We start from the raw sequence: 10984 nt of genomic DNA on the forward strand, positions 1-10984 counted from the left end.
AATTTTTTTATCTTAACGTTTCATAGATATTAATTATAGCTTCTTCATCAAGTCAAGACAGTTGAAATAATTGTTTTCCCAAGAGATTCCAGAAACTTTAAAAACTTCTCTACTTGTTAAAGGAACATCTCTCTCTCTCTCTCTCTCTCTCTCTCTCTCTCTCTCTCTCTCTCTCTCTCTCTCTCTCTCTCTCTCTCTTTCTCTCTCTCTTCCCCATCCCCAATTCTTCTATTTGGTCCCAAGATATAGGATGAAAAATCAAAATCTAGGGAGTTAAAATCATTGTCTTGGAACCTTTTTCCATGTTAACTGAAGGTTGATCCTTTAGTCCTCCTGTGTTTTTGTTTGTCTGTCTGCCCCAGCTTCCTTATCCGTAAAATGGGAATAATAGTAGCACCCATTTTATAGGGATATTGTGAAGCTCAAGCAAGATGGCATATGTAACCAGTCTGCAAACTTTAAAGTGCTAATTAAATGCCAATTGTGGTTATTAATTATTTTTGAAACATTTTTATTTAAAGTTTTGTGTTCCAAATTCTATCCCTCCCTCCCTCTCCTCCCCCTTCCCTGAGACGGTAAGCAATCATATAGGGGTTATACATGTGCAATTATGTAAAAGATTTCCATACTAGTCATTTTGTACAAGACTCAGATGAAAGAAAAAAAAAGTGAAAAATAGCATGCTTCAGTCTGTATTGAAACAATATTAGTTTTTTCTCTGGAGGCAGATAGTATGCTCCATCATTAGTCCTTTGGGATTGTGTTGGATCATTGCATTGCTGAGAATAGTTGTCATTCATAGTTCTTTATTGAACAATATTGCTGTTACTGTGTACAGTGTTCTTCTGCTTCTGTTCACTTCACTGTCCATCAGTTCATATAAGTCTTTCCAGGTTTTTCTGAAATCATCCTGCTTATCATTTCTTATAGCACAATAATATACCATTACAACCATATCCCACTGCTTGTTTAGCCATTCTCCAATTGATGGGACTCCCTTAGATTTCAATTCTTAGTCACCACAAAGAGAGCTGCTGTAAATATTTTTGATACAAATAGATCCTTTCCCCCCTTTTTATTGGATGTCTTTGGGAAATAGATCTAGCAGTGATATTGCTAGATCAAAGGGTATGCACAGTTTTATAGCCCTTTGGGCGTAGTTCCAAATTGCTCTCCAGAATGGTTAGATCAATTCACAACTCCACCAGCAACGCATTAGTGTCCCAGTTTTCCCTCATTCCTTCCAACATCCAATATTTTCCTTTTTTGTCATATTAGCCAATCTTATAGGTGGGAGGTGGCACCTCGCTGTTGCTTTTGATTTGCATGTCTCTAATCAATAGTGATTAAGAACATTTTTATATGACTACAGAGTTATTATTTTGAAATTCCTCTGAAGAGTTCAAGAGGTGAAAAAAAAACCAGAAGCAAATTTATTACTGGCTTGCTAAATTTAATACTAAAAAAAGCAAACTATACATAATATATTCATAGTTTCATGTAACTTTTTGTTCTTTGTGTATTGGAATATTTGTGTTAGGTGATATTTAAGATAATAAAAGAAAATGAAAAGTAGAAATCCCTTTGAAGTCAGCAAGTTTAATGACAAAAAGGGTCTCTAAAATAGAGTTTTAATGTGAGATTTTTGCTTTATCTGATGGGAACATTCTATATAACATGCCTTTAATATGAATGCATTCAACAAACACATTTGATTAACTTGTATTGTTTGCTTTGTGCAATGTACTCTGCTAGCTGCTAAGGATACAAAGGTAACCACACTGTATAGAGTATAGAGTATATGAAGATTTAAGTATCTCATTATTAATTGTTATTATTACTAAAGATGACAAGGTATATTATAGTGTGTTTGTCTTGGAGTCAAGAAGACCTGGATTCATATCTTGCCCTCAGATATTTAATAGCTATGTGATCTTGGGCTACAATTTCTGAGGTACCTTTTCTCATTTACAACTAACAGTTTTTTTAAAATTTGGTCCATGTTTACTTTTGTCTTTGTGACAATTACTTAAGCTACACTTATATTTCAAATATCTCATAGGAAATAATGAAGAACAACATTGTCACCTCCCTATTTCCTCTTGAATCCTTTCCCCCCCATTCCAAACAACTGTATTCCAAAATCCAATCACCTGACAGATAATTTGTGTGTGTGTGTGTGTGTGTGTGTGTGTGTGTGTGTGTGTGTGTGTGTGTGAGAGAGAGAGAGAGAGAGAGAGAGAGAGAGAGAGGAAAAGAATGCTTTAATAAACAGAGTAGCATTTAATAAATCATAATTTCTTATGTGGGTAAATGTGTCAGTTAAATTTAGGCACCCAATTAAGCATCTGATTATGGTTGACTTTTCACTTGCATATTTAAATAGCTGTCCATACCCCTTGGGGCTACCCAGCTGTCCCCTGGACCTCATTAAAGCATGCAATAGTTTCTCTTCTTTGAGATGTTAAAATAATGTCCTCAAGAGTGTTAATAAAGACACCAAAGTTCTTTGGCACATGGAAGAATGAATATAGCTAGGGTGGTGCCAGTGAGTACTGCAACTGAATGAGGACCAAAGTGGGAGTTGCTTCTGTATTATTTCAGCTTTTGGACTGAAAGCTCCTCCAGATCAGGGCATGTAGCTTGTAGAAAACTTGTGTGTCTCTCTCTCACTGGGCAAAGTGCTCTGTACAAAGGAGGTTGTTTATAGCTTTTTGTTGATTATTTGAATTCAGGGAGGTTGCAAAGCATCCCAGTCCAGTTTTCATTTGAAGTATTGTGTTCAGTACCACATTTGATGGGGGACATGGGCAAGCTGGAGCCGATCAAGAGGAGGGTGATTAGGATAGTAAGAAGAATTATGTCTTGTTGGGAACATTTGAAGAAACTGGGGGATGTTCTGCCTACAGGAGAGATGATGTGATGGTCATGGGGAATGACATCTGTCCTTCAAATACCAGAAGGGCTGTTATGTCAAAGATTAATTAGACTTGTTCTGCTTGACCTGAGAAAAAAGGACTAGGGGCAATGAATGAGAGTGACAGTGATCTAGTTCATTCTGTGTTGAAGCAGGAATTAGCTCTTTAGAATCCCCACCAAATGGTTGTATGGTTTCCTCTATTTTTTTCTTTTTAAATAATATTTTATTTTTAAAACAACACATAAAGACAATTTTCAACATTCATTTAAAAAAATTGAGCTCCAAATTTTCTCCCTCCTCCCTCACTTCCCCCTCCCAAAGATGGTAAGCAATTTGATATAGTAGTTATATATGTGCACTCATGGAAAACATGTTTCCATATTAGTCATGTTGTGAAAGAAGAAACAGTCCAAGAGAGAAAAACCATGAAAAAAAGTGAAAATACTATACTTCAATCTGCATTCAGAGTCCAGCAGTTCTTTCTCTGGATGTGGAGAGCATTTTCCATTGTGAGTCCTTTGGAATTGTCTTAGATCATTGTATTACTGCGAAGAGCTAAGTCATTCATAGTTGAACATTGTACATCGATTGATTATTGCTGTTACTGTGTACAATGTTCTCCTAGTTCTGCTCACTTCACTTTGCATCAGTTCATTTAAGTATTTTTCCAGGTTTTTCTGAAATCCACCTGCTCATCATTTCTTATAGCACAACAGTATTCCATAACAATCATATACCACAACTTGTTCAGCCATTCCCCAATTGATAGGCATCCCCTCAATTTCCAATTCTTTGCCACCACAAGAAGAGCTGCTATAAATGTTTTTGTATATGTGGGTCCTTTTCCCTTTATAGTGTTTTTTTAAAAAATGGTCTCTTAAAGGCCCCTCATTGATAGAGAACTTACTACCTCCTAAAGAAACTCATTATTATGAGGAAATTTTTTCTGTAAAGAAGCTAAAATGGCCCTTAGTTTTGTCCTCTAGAGGTAAGCAAAACATGTCAAATCCTACTTCAGCTTGACAGCCCCATAAATACCTGGAGAGAGCATGTACTTGTCTAGGCTAAACATTTCTGCTTCCTTGATCTCATCCTGATATGGCATGATTCTGGGTTCCCTCTGAATCCTGGTCACCCTCATTTGGATTTGTCAATCTTCAGAATGCTTTTTTTGGTCCAAAAGTTGGCTAATCGCTGGCTGGGGAACCGGCTTGTTTCATTCAGAAATGATTTCTATTCAGGCTGTCATCCTTTGGGTATCTGAGTTGGTCCAGCAAATGGCCTTAATCAACAAGTGAATGCTCATCTTTTATTTATGCTGGTTTTACCTGAGATTATTCAAATAGCCCTTTCAGAACCACGTACGGAAGCTTTTGATGTCTCAGTACTTACTATAAGCAGTCAGTCTGTCAATTATTCAGTCTTTTGTGTAGGAAAGTGGTTCTGATAAAAGCAAGTTCTTCTACCTGTTAGTTTACAGTTTCTGCGGTATAATTAAATTCTGTTAGATGGTTTAGTAAAATGGTTGGTGGAATTCTAACTTCTCAGGTATAGAGGGCTGGGAAAAAGAAATCGAATGCTCAGTCTTGGTGGGAAAATAGTAACCTGTGAGTGAAGAGACCAGGGTTCAAGTCCACGATCTACCACTTCACTGGCCATGTGACCTTAGACAAGTCACTTTTGGCTTCCCTGAGCCTCAGTTTCCTCATCTGTAAAATGAGGGCAATGGAGAGGTTCACCTAGACTATTTGCATTTCTCTGTCACATTAGAGTTTACAAAATACTTGTCTTGAAACAACCCTGTGAGGTAGTTGGCAAAAATATATTATTGTTCCTATTTTGTGGTTGAAGAAATTGAGGCTTAGAAATGCAAAATGATCTGGCACAAGTCACATAGGTAGCAAGTCATGATTTGAACCCAAGATTTTTGACTCAAAATTTAATACATTTTGCCTTACATAAAACTGCCTTATTCTAAGGTCCACACCAACTCTTACATTTGTAACTTCATGAAATACAAGAAACTTGCCCACACTGTTCCTGCCTCACCCTATTTGTACTGGAGGTGGGTTGGTAAAGTGATCATAATCAGACATCTTCAAGGGAAATCATAGTTGGGCCTTGAACAAATTTTGGAATCTAAATCTCTTTAAGAATTCCTTCTTAAATACCTGTGGGGGAAGAATTTTTAGATCCTCTGATATTAAACCATTGGGCAAAAGCAGCCTCTTTCCTGACTTTTCTTGGAAGTGTTGTTTTAGGTGGGGGATCCCTGTAACCAGAAGAATAAGCCAACACCATAGGTATTGAGGGGGCAGCTAAGTGTCACAGCAGATAGTGCACTAAGCCTGGAGCCAGGAAGACTCATCTTCCTGAGTTCAAATCTGACCTCAGACATGCACTAGCTATGTGACCATAAGGCTAGTCACTTAACCCTGTCTGCCTCAGTTTTCTCATCTGTAAAATAAACTGAAGAAGGAAATGGCAAACTACTCCAGTATCTTTGCCTAGAAAATTCCAAATGGGGCCATGAAGGGTTGGACACAACTGAAAATGACTGAACACAAAGAATGGATACTGACATCCTGGGCTTAGCATTCAAGAACCTCCTATAATTTTCAGCCTACCTCACAAGCTTTATTTCACATGACTTGTTCACCTCTAAAGCACTCTCTGGTTTCACTAAGCGAGCCTGATAGCTATCCTCTAATCTCTTCCTATGCTCTTATTTCTGTGCATTTTTCTTTTCCTGAAAGGTACTCCCTTCCCATTCATTCATTCATTCAGTAAACATATATTAAGCACCTACTATGTGCGGCTCACCATGCTAAGTGCTGATTCTCTCTTCTATTTGCCTATTAAAATCCTTCTCTTCCTCAGGGACCCATTCAGGTGCCACCTCTTCCCGATCCCCTCAGCTCAAAGTGAGCATAGATCCTCATATTTTCTTAAGTGCTATGGGCATCTCCTTTGCATTATTATGTTCTTTCTGTGAGGCAGCCTGGCATAGTGGGAGGACACTGGGCCTAGAGTTAGAATTCAGGTCTTAGCCCTTCTACACCTAGGAAAGTCACTGTTTGCCTGCTAGGATTGACATGAGAAAAACATTGTAAACCTCAACTATGAACTCTTCTATTTGTCTATTTGTATATTTGTGATGTTGTATCTCACCTATAGGCCATCTTGAGGTACGGCATCAGCTGTGTCCGCAGTGCTTGGCACAGTGCCCTGAACACAGTAGATGTTTAATAAATGTTGAGTTAAATGGAAAACAAGAAGAGATCTTTTTACTTGATTTTTAAAGTATTTTACCATGTGAGCCTCATGGAAACCTTGTGAAGTCTTTCTGGAAAATAATATCCTCATTATCTAGTGTGGAAAAACCAAAGTTTAAGAATGACTTGATCACTGTCACATAGCTAATAATATGTCAGAGGCAGCATTTGAATCCAGGTCTTCCTGGCTCCAGGGCAAATTCTTTAGCCACTGTGATTATCTGCCTACAATATAGCCACATGCTATAATATACATATATACAATATAGCCACATGCTACAATATGCATATATACAACATATACAATATAGCCATGTACTACGATATGCATATATACAATATAGCCATATTTTACAACCATGGACTATAGTCATGCCATAAGTTAAAAATGGGGGCAAATAAGAGGCCATCTCTGAGACTTTGAGCTTAACCACTACAGATCAAGGTTTTGTTGTCAATTCAAAAAACATTTATTAAGTGCCCACTACATGTCAGGCACTGATATGGTTTACCTGGTAGGGATACCAAAAGAGACAAAAGACAATCCCTGCCCTCAAGGAACTTACAGTTTAATAGGGGAGACAACATGAAAACAAATATATACGGAGCAAGCTATACACAGGATAAATAGGAAATAGTTAATAGAGGGAAGGCATTGGAATTAAGAGGGATTGGGGATGGCTTCCTGTAGAAGGTGATATCTTAGTTGGGACTTAAAGGAAGCCAGGGAAGTCAAGAGTTGGAGTGGAAGAAGGAGAACATTCTAGGTATAGGGGACAGCCAGAGAGAATGCCAGGAGCAGAGAGATGGAGCGTCTTGTTTGTGGAAAAGCCAAGAGGCCAGTGTCACTGGATTAAAGAGGAGTAGGGTGTGATAAGACCAGCAAGGTAGGAGGAGGGGGTTAGGTTATGAAGGGCTTTGAATGCCAAACAAATTTATTTGCTCCTGGAGTTAATTGATTAGAGGGCTGACATGATCAGACTTGTATTTTAGGATCATGCACTGTTTGATTTGAAATCGCCTGGACCCAATTATTGGCTTTCCCAGGAGTTTCTTAAGAGTTCATTTCAGTTAAATTCATTTTGATTCAGTTCAATTGTAGGATGTTAGAAATGGGATAAAGATCACCAAATGTGAGAGTGGGACGGAACCTTAGAAATCATTGGGTTCTATGGCTTCCTGGTTCTGCCACTTTAACAAATGTCACCTTTGTGACCTTGGGCAAGTCACTTCATGTTGTAGCTCGTTAGAATTGCTTGAATGTGGAACATGGTTTCCACTTATGAGGATTTCTGTGGTAATATGCTGCCCTCCTCCAATTAGGGAAGGAAAAAAACACCTGGCAACATTAGGTTAATTCAGGCTTGGGAAATCACATGTTCACCAGGCCAAGAGAACCAGACAAGGGGCAGCACTGAAGCAGTAACACATTTCATCAGGGTAAGAATAAATAGTAAGGCAATGAAACAATGTCTGCGTCCACTCCTGGGAGAGCATATTGTCCTTCCCTTTCTCTTCAGAGTAACTTAAGAAATGAAACCAGCTTCTCCAAGATTCATTCTTGCCCAGGGGAAGTCATGGGCTTAGCTCCTCTTGTGGCCAGACAATATTTGGATAGTCCTTGGGCTGAAGATGTCAGTGATGGAGGATCATAATGTCACTTGGGAAGTGCATCAGATAGCATAAAACCCAGGACTGTGTGAAGACTGAGGAAATCCCCCTTAATTCTAGTGCCTTCCCTCTTTAGATTATTTCCAATTTATCCCTGATAGAGTTCATTTTATGTAGTTGTTTGCTTTTCCCTCTGATTAGACTGTTAGCTCCTTGAGATCAGAGACTGTCTTTTGCCTTTCTTTGTATCCCCAGTGCTTAACACAGTGCCTAACACATAGTAGGTGCTTAATTAATAGTGGACCTGAAATCAAGAAGAACTAACTTCAAATCTGCTGAAGACACTAGCTGTATCACCCTGGGCACATCACTTTACCTCTCAGTTCTTCTCCAGCCTGGGCCTGATGGACAGAGGCCCTGTCTGCTCATTATACTTAGCCACCAGTGGAAGAGACTAAATAGCACCGTGGATCCTTTGCAGTTTTTTTTTAACTTAAGAAGTTTAGCTTCCTATCCAAAGCCTATACTGGACCATTCCTAAGTGGGAGGTAGACAAACTAGAGGGAATCTGTTAATTGTATTCCCTGCCCCCAGTCACTCCTCCTCTTACCAATCCTATGTCTCTTTTAGATTAATCTTAATTGATGGCTCCAATCCTTTCTTTGCACTCAGAAAACTTCAGTGGCTCCCTACTGAATCAGATCTAAACTCTTTAGCTTGAAAGTGAAGGCTATTTATCATTTAGTCCTATCCTGGCATGAAAAAGACTGGGATTTAAGAATACCTTGAAGGACCAAGCTAAATCAATCGATACAGTGCACATAGTAGAGATAGTAGGATTAAAATTTTATTTCAGGGTAAAGTGATAATATCTGCTTGTATTTTTTTTTTGTATTTAAAGGCACTTGTACAGATATGAGTTATAGAAAACAATAAAGTTATACAAAATTTTAAAAAATCTTGCATCGATTGATGAAATTGATGTGCCTTGGGCCTCTGGTGCTAGCCTTCTGGACATCTCTTCACTCTCCTTTACACTTCTTACACAGTAACCAAACTGGGCCATTCTCCAAAGATGTCCTTCAGTTGCCCATCTCTGCTTCTTCTCATGGTGTTACCTCTGTCTGGAATGTCTCTCCAGTCTCCCATCCCCAATCCTCTCATCCCTTCCTTCTAGACTCCCCCCTCAAACTCATCCCCACCTCTATGCTCTACATGGACAAATCTCACCTATCCTTTAAGGTCCAAATCAAATGCTACTTCATCCTTGGAGTGTTTCTTGATCCCCTCTCCCCACCCCTCACCAAGTAATAGTGACCGCTCCCTCTTCCCCACTTCCACAGCACTTCATATCTCTCTTAGGGAGGCAGTATGGGATAGTGAAAAGAGAATTGGATTTGGAGGCGGAGTCCAAACCTGCATTCAAATCCTGACTCTGCTACTTACTGTCTGTGTGACTTTGGGCAAGTCACTTTCTTTCCTACTTTCCATTTCTCCATCTATAAAATGAAGGAGTTGGACTAGACCTCAAAAGTCTCTTCCTGTTGTAAATCTGTGGTCCTAGTGCATTATCAATTATATTTTGAACTATAGTTACCTATATACACATCTTTTCATTTCTACTAGATTGCAAATTTCTTGAGATTAGGACCTGTGTCTTATTCATCTTTTTTTACTCCCTCATTTCTTAATGAAAATCCTTTCATATGGAAGAAACTTAGCACAGTGCCTGGCACATAGTAGATGCTAATAAATGTTTATTGACTAATTGATTGAATGGATGAACAGACAACAAGTGTTATTTGGCTATATTGACCAGAAACCCCTAGTAACTGACATTCCTGGGTCTCAGCAGTACAGTGACATCACTGGCGTGTGTTCATGAAGGTGCTCATGGGGTTCTGTAAGATGTTAAGAGACTGAGCCCATCCTTTTAAAGTAGCTAGAGTTTCCCCCTTCTCCTTCTTTCTTTCTCCTTCTCCCTCTCTCTTTGCCTCTCTCTCTCTCTCTCTCTTTCTCTCTCTCTCTCTCTCTCTCTCTCTCTCTCTCTCTCTCTCTCTCTCTCTCTCTCTCTCTCTCTCTCTCTCCCTCTCCCTAGTTCCCATCTCTCTAATACCCAATACTAAGAACAGTACTGGCCACATACTTAGTATTTGCTTCTTAACTTATTGATTGAATTCAATCATCAGCCTGCCATAGGCCTCATTCTAGAAATTAGAGAACAACAGGGAGATAGAAAAGGAGAGGGAAGCTGGGCATGGTCTGACACACATTCAAGAACTCTGTGAGTTTCAAAGGGTTTTGAGAAAAGATATGTAGGGTCCAGTGGACTACAATTCAGCCCAGGAGGAATTGGGAGTGCTTAAGAATGAAATTCTGAAAACACAAAGAAACGTTCCCAATGAGAAAGAAGGGAAGGGTGCAGGCTGTGTTTGTGTGGTGGGGTGTAGGGGGAGGACAGCTATCAAAAGAGACCAGTGTGGATGCACAGGGCACCAATCAATTAGCTTGGATTTTAAAAAGACATGAGCAGAAGATAGAAGCAAGAGTAAGTAACAGGTTGAATACAAAAGCATGGGCCAGAATAGTGTCAGGAATGCTAAGGCTGAGAAGGAGTTGAGGCTGGAAAGAAAAACTAAGAAGAGAAAAAAAGTAGCCATGCTAGAGAAGAGAGGTGGCTCCAGGATAGGATGGATGCTCAGGGTGGATGGGACAAAGATAACCGATGACAGAGAAAGTGCAGAGCTTCTCAGCTCTTGTTTTGACTGTTTTTCTGGCAAGGAAAACAATCTTTGGCCTAGAAAGAACAGAACAAAAGTGGCTCATGGGGAGGTGGTAGCCAAGATAAATAAAGAAATAGTAAGCTGCCTTTGAAGAATTCAAATGAACTTCATCCAATGGCACTGAATAAAATGATGGGTGTCATTACTGAGTCACTGTCATCTATCTGTGAATGACCATATAGAACAGGAAAGGCAGCATGTGAAAGAAGAGGACAACATGGTATTTGATTTTCAAAAATGGGAAGAAAGAAGGAAGCCTATAAACTCTAGGCCAGTGATCATGACTTTGATTCTTGATGAAATTGTGGGATATGCTATTAACAACATGGTTAGTGAACACATAGCATTGCAGAATCACAGATTTAGCATGGGAAGGGACCTTAGAAGTTATCTAG

At 39.2% G+C, this 10984-nt stretch overlaps 1 protein-coding gene and 1 long non-coding RNA gene across 6 annotated transcripts in view; one reads left to right on the forward strand and one right to left on the reverse strand.

The window, feature by feature from the left end:
- Nucleotides 1-10984, forward strand: part of SORCS2 (sortilin related VPS10 domain containing receptor 2) — a 1236053-nt gene that overhangs the window by 29226 nt on the left and 1195843 nt on the right. The window lies entirely within an intron of this gene.
- LOC110212202 (uncharacterized) overlaps nt 1-10984 on the reverse strand; it is a 41700-nt gene that overhangs the window by 23174 nt on the left and 7542 nt on the right. The gene's annotated exons all lie outside the window — the stretch shown is intronic.

Source organism: Phascolarctos cinereus, unplaced genomic scaffold, assembly GCF_003287225.1.
Source record: "Phascolarctos cinereus isolate Bilbo 61053 unplaced genomic scaffold, phaCin_HiC Scaffold_9;HRSCAF=440, whole genome shotgun sequence".
NCBI classification, from domain to species: domain Eukaryota; kingdom Metazoa; phylum Chordata; class Mammalia; order Diprotodontia; family Phascolarctidae; genus Phascolarctos; species Phascolarctos cinereus.